The sequence below is a fragment of the Coptis chinensis genome, chromosome 3, assembly GCF_015680905.1.
Source record: "Coptis chinensis isolate HL-2020 chromosome 3, ASM1568090v1, whole genome shotgun sequence".
Classification (NCBI taxonomy): Eukaryota; Viridiplantae; Streptophyta; class Magnoliopsida; order Ranunculales; family Ranunculaceae; genus Coptis; species Coptis chinensis.
The window spans coordinates 44704613-44710749 of NC_141458.1; the positions used below are offsets into that span (position 1 = coordinate 44704613).

General features: G+C 37.2%; 1 pseudogene; it reads right to left on the reverse strand.

Annotated features, from left to right (window-relative positions):
• Positions 1-227: 227 nt before the first annotated feature.
• LOC147509759 (uncharacterized) lies at positions 228-4829 on the reverse strand (annotated as a pseudogene).
• Between the last annotated feature and the right edge of the window lie 1308 nt (positions 4830-6137).

Consider the following 6137-nt stretch of genomic DNA (forward strand, 5'->3'; position numbering starts at 1 on the left):
CGCTCTCTAACTTCAAGTAATAGTATTATTGCAGTTCATGTAAGAATATCAGTGTTATCTTCAGTAGTACTTCGTAGATATTTTGTTTATTTCTAGCACTAATTGCACATGCAATTCAATGATGCAACCTTAAATAAAACACTGCTGAATTTAACAATGCTAGGTTCAAGCAGATATTATTAACTTGAAAAAAACACAACATTCAAACATAAGAACACATGAGATCTACTTTAATAAGAATGAAGACAGTATAAATGTTCTGGCAAAGGTAATAAATAGGTACCTCTGTTTGAAAAACATCATATGTGCCATCCCCAGCCCCATCTTGTTGCAGTATATATCCACCCCCATGAAAATGAGGAGCAAAATCCTCATGTTTCCACTTGCCAGAAGACATCATGAAGAAATCTTGGATTTAAACCATATAATTTAGAATCACAATGACTTCTAGATTACATTCATCAGAATTAACACAAACAAGTTTATGTTTCCTTCAAAATGTAACCAAGCCCTACCCCAAAAGAAAAACAAATAAACATATTTAAAGAAAGAGTATAACCTACGTCGTGGGTTGAGGAGGATTCCCTCTTTCCCCTTCCTCCCACCCTTCGACATTAGCTACAAGATTCAAACCTAATTACTACCAATAGCTTGAAGATAGATATATGCTCTATCCTTAGCCAATGCCACTAAACTCACCGACATTAACGTTTACTCCAAGAGGCCTTTGGTTCTTCCAAGGAGAAGGTGCTTGCTGCAAAAACAATAAATGAATTTCAAATCTTAATGGCCAATGCTAGAAACTACTATAAAGAAAGCCTACATCAATAGCTTTGAAAACTTACCATATACGGACTAGGCATCCCAGGTTTCACCTCATTCGAAATAACACTCTCATGTCTACTACTATAATCACTAGGTGTGGGAAGCTGATACATCAAATTCTCCCCACTTCCTAGCAATGGCGTTTGAACATTTCCAGGCAACTGGGTCTGTACCGTTCTAGGTAAAGGCGTATGAGCCGTCCCTGGTAATGGCGTTTGCATTGGAGTCTATAATGGAGTCTAAAATTCAAAATCCAAAACCCAAATTCCCAATCAACTAACAACCTAAAAGGACACAGGGTTTTCTTTCAAGACAAAGCAGTATCAAAAGCCTTTTGCGAGGGCATTATAAGATCACATATCATCACGACCTCTAACCTCTCAAAAGGACACACGGAGCCGTCTGATATGGGAATTCTGAATGAATGGGGTATCCATATGAACGCTGCTGCTGCGAGAAGGAGGATTCATTGTATTTGGATACCACCAGCCATAGCACAAGTGAAGCTCAACACTGACGGTGCAGCCAGAGGCAATCCTGGGCCTGGGGGTTTTGGGGTCTCCTTTCCCGACCACAATGGCAACTTCCTATACCTTCTGGGTGGAGGATTGGGCAACACTACATGTTATCTAGCCGAATGTACAGCCATAGTTGAAGGGGTGGAGGCATCTTTGTCAAGGGGATGGAATAACCTGTGGGTGGAATCCGACTCATCAGTAGTGGTAACTGCTGCCAACTCATCAGCTATGCCATGGGAACTTCTTAACAGATGGAAACTATGCTCTCGTGCATGTACTTCCTTGCGAGTGACCCATATTTGGAGGGAAGCCAACCAAGCGGCTGACATCATTGATAAGAGAGCGTCTTGACTGGCTAACAAGGAGATCATATTTTGTAATGGAAGACCCCCATGGATATATAAATGGGAGGTGCCTTACGGTTTGTATGTGCGTCATGCATGAGTGACTATGGGCATTAGCACTGCCTAAAAAACTTGTAATTCTTTTCCATTCTTTTTTAATATATTTTTAACTTACCAAGCAAAAAAAAAACAATCTAAAACTAACTAAAAACTCATAAATAAAATTAACTTTAAGGTCGTTACTGGTGGAAAGAGCATCTCGGCAATGGGTGTTTCGTAATCTTCAGTGGGCTCATAAGGTACATTAAGATCATGAACAGGTGTAGGACCAACACCAGGTGCACCATAATGCATCATGAGTAGGTAATTTAGGTACAATTGATCTTTCTATTGGTCCTAATATAGCACCATATTGCATCATCTTCATTTCCCACAGCTGAAATTTCAAAACAAATAAATAAAAGAATCACAACCCTAAGTTAATAAAAAGGCAATAAAAAGACAAGAATACCCCTTGAAGTTTATGGAGAATAGATTCATCAACATTAGATTGAAGGAAATCATCACAGACTTTATTAACAACATCTTCAATCACATTAATGTAAACCCCACTTGCCATAACAAAAATTATTGACTTAAAAGTCAAAATTGAGGTTATAGGGAGTTCAAGTTCAAAGATTGTGTCTTTTATATGAGGTGTATTTTGGGATTTTTTTAAAATGATTCAGTGATTGAACAAATGAAGTTGCAAAAGCTATCCTGATATGGACAATCAAACAAATATATCTTGAAAAAGCTCATATGTTCTCAACAACTTGGTAATATAGGGAACAGACGAAGATATCCAGTAACACGTTCCCTAACATTTGAAAGAGTAGAGAATCCTCAAAACCGCAATAAGAAAAAAGAAAACCAAGTCAAACCACTCCTATGACTTATATTCGATCTAGTTGTAAATGCCAATGCGAAAGTAGAAAGCTCTATTATCGAAAGTAGGATACAATTGTGTTTGCTACTAAAACTGATATAGCGATCCATTATTCTGTTTGGTAGAACTGATCTTTGAAACAAAAGCAAATAAGACATAACATCTCTTATTTAGATATCAACCAATAAGATACTCACGGATCACAAATTCACAATGTCAAAGCACCAAGCTACCTAACAAGTAACAACTCATTACATTAAAATCATAAAAGCTCAAAATTTCAACTACCTATCCAATTTATGTAAAATGTGTCCCAAGTTTCATACATTGTCCACTTTTTATACGACAAGGCCTCATACAATTACTATCCCAACTTTTTAAGTTAATTCCCAAAGCTCAATTGACAACCAATTATCAAATCAAACCAATATTTCATTAATAAAAAATAAATAAACAACTCACTTAACACGGCCAATTGATTCATTAGACTCGCTTCTCCTCATCCCGGATAGATCAGATTGATCAACACTAACTTTCCCATTAAAATTATCCCAAAGTCTCCTCCCAACAGAAAATGCAGAGAGACAATGGTACCTATGAGAGAGGGACACACACAGAGATGAACATACCTGAGAGGAGAAGAGAAGGAGAGAGACCATTGGAGCCTACAGGCGACTCCATTGTTGTTCTTCATGAAGGGAGAGAGAGTGAGATTTTCTCGGGCTTTTGTTTTTTCTTTGCAAATCCACGACAAATTTGTGTGTTAATTTGTTGCGGCAAAATTTACTCACCTCCCCCCAGAGTAAAATTTGAAATCAAAATCATGGCAAATCATAACTTGTGGCAAATCCAAAAAATATTTGTCATGGGTCAAAAAATACATCTAACACTGGCAAACAAATGAATAGTGTCATTTATTTGTATTTTCCATGGCAAATAAGGCTATCAAACACAACCTAAAAGTTCAGAAGTTACAAACTTATCTAGAAAGCTAGGTGCAAAAGTATCATCCAAAATATATCATCATATTTATCCATCATAATTCAAAATTTTATTATGTAGCTATTGGACTCCACCCTACTAGAAAAGTTTCCCAACTTGTAGCATTCATTAACACGTGCAACATCCATTCCTCCAAGGGAGCCACAAAATCCTAGCTCACATCATTAACACACCGGCAAGCTTGAGTTCTGCAATTGAAAAGAGGTGGTGACACTCAAATATAACTTGATATAAAATAGCTAGTAAATGCACCCATATACAAGGTAACCAAGTAAGCAACACATGGACAAATTATATATAAGAATTAAAGTAAAAGTAAAGCATCGACATGATATTTGACTGCAAAATATATAAACACTTAGTAGAATGAATAGAGCAAATATGTAATTTTTTTCAAAGCATAGGTGGTGCAAAAGATTAGCGAGCAATCAATTCGATTCTTAATATGAATACCAATGTTTAATATCCATATTCAGCTGCAAGCGCACAAACTAAAATGGAATATATAGTTCGAGCAAGCATGGGAGAAGGGACATGTTTGAAGGAAAAAATAGGTGCTAATATGAGAGTAGAGCCCAAACAAGTTATAGCTGGTAAGCACCAGTCATACTGCTACATATGCCACCTGCAACTAACAATTATGCACCTACATTGTTGTTTTAGACATCTGATGTGTTGCCTACAATGACACTTAAGCTTAAGCTTCAGCATAGAAGGACTACTAGACTAACAAATCTATCATGAGACACCTTAAACTTCTAAGGCAGGCTCATTTTGTAGTTTTCCTAGATATACCACGCTCAAGGAAATAAAAAACATAAAACTTAACATGCTCAAGGGGACTACTATTTCAGTTTTCCTAGTTATTCTTCCATCCAACCATTAATAAATGCATCAGTGCATTGGACAATTCTCTACTATAATAGACCAATGTTAGAACACCCCCAAGATCACACTAACGACCCACATACAGATCAAATATTCATCATTATCTAACCCCATATTCCAACTTCTACCAAGTTTGAGCATTTCCACACAAGGAAATTACACTTCCCCATCTTAGTTTCATATTATTAGATATATACTACATTAGTGCGGGTTGTGCAACGTACCTTCATTAATTACAGCTTTGGTTTTCTCCCTTAACTCTTCTTCTTCTCTATCAATGGTCTCATTTTCACTTTCTTGTATAGAACGAAAAGTATTTACCATTTTTCTCTTTTCTTTCTTGCTTCCTCTCCTCCCCCTTCACTCTTTTCACCATTGTAAACGGGCTAATTGTGACTTTTCGCTTTTGTATTTCCTCCCGAATATGAGGTTCTTCCGTCCTAATTGGGTGATATTCTGCTTCTTGAAGATGTTGTCGCCCCTCCTCTTGAAGTTGTGGTTCTTCTATCACCGAGGTAGCTCTTTGTCACAGATAATCCACAATTTCGGTGGGTACTTCCACTGGAATCGAGTCTGCACTGAGACATTTAGCACGGGATTCATCTGCGGGAGTATCAAAGTTGGGGTTGTCATGATCCATCAAACCTCCATCTCCCACGTTCGCACCTGTTTCACTCAAATAATATTCTTTCCTCTCCTCTTCAATTTCTGGTTCTTCCATCATTGGGTCACTATCATTTTGTTGCAAATTAACCACAATTTGGGTGGATCCTTCCATCGGTGTGGAGTTTGTACAGGGTAATTTATCATGAGTATCCGTGCCTGGGCTATCATCATCCATCAAACCTCCCTCTTCCATGTGCCCACCTATTTGACCAGAATCATATTCCTTGATTCATTTTGTTTCAATCCGCTCAAGGTAATTTTTCCAAAGTCACACATTCTCAACTCGGGGCTTTACCAGTTTTCTCCCCAATATCTCTAATGTAGTCTCAGTCTATTTCAATTCATACAATCGGGTTAGAAGGATTTGTTCATCATCGGTGATATCTCTGAGCTCCTTACTAACTTTCAAGGGAATTTTAGCTTGAAAGGACACTTAAATTCAATTAAGAAGTTCAAATTGCATACTCCACAACTACATCCCATTATTTATCATGACTAACATATAATCCATAATTTTATTGATATATGTCATATTATTGGTATAATAATTTATGTTGCGACTGATCGCAGAAACGTGCAACTACAACTAGATCAACCACCAAAGGAGTGATCTTTCACACAAGACAAAAGTTCTAACAAATAACTCAAGCATTAAACCCAATCAACAATATCAACAAACAAGCTTAAACTAGTGTAGAGACTATGTAAAGAACACACTTACATAATAGGAGGATTTATCGTGGTTCGGCAATGTGCCTACATCCACATGGCGAGATCAATGATTTACTAGATGAACAAGATAGACTATTACAAAGAGGAGCTCTCACTTCACTCAGTTGGAATGATCTCTCTCACTCACAAAAAATGCTCTCACAAATCTCTCTTTTGTTCTCTCTCAAGGAAACCCTAGAAAAGTTTTCTCTAACTTTCTCACATAGAAAAAGTTATTTCACTCTCTCTTTATCC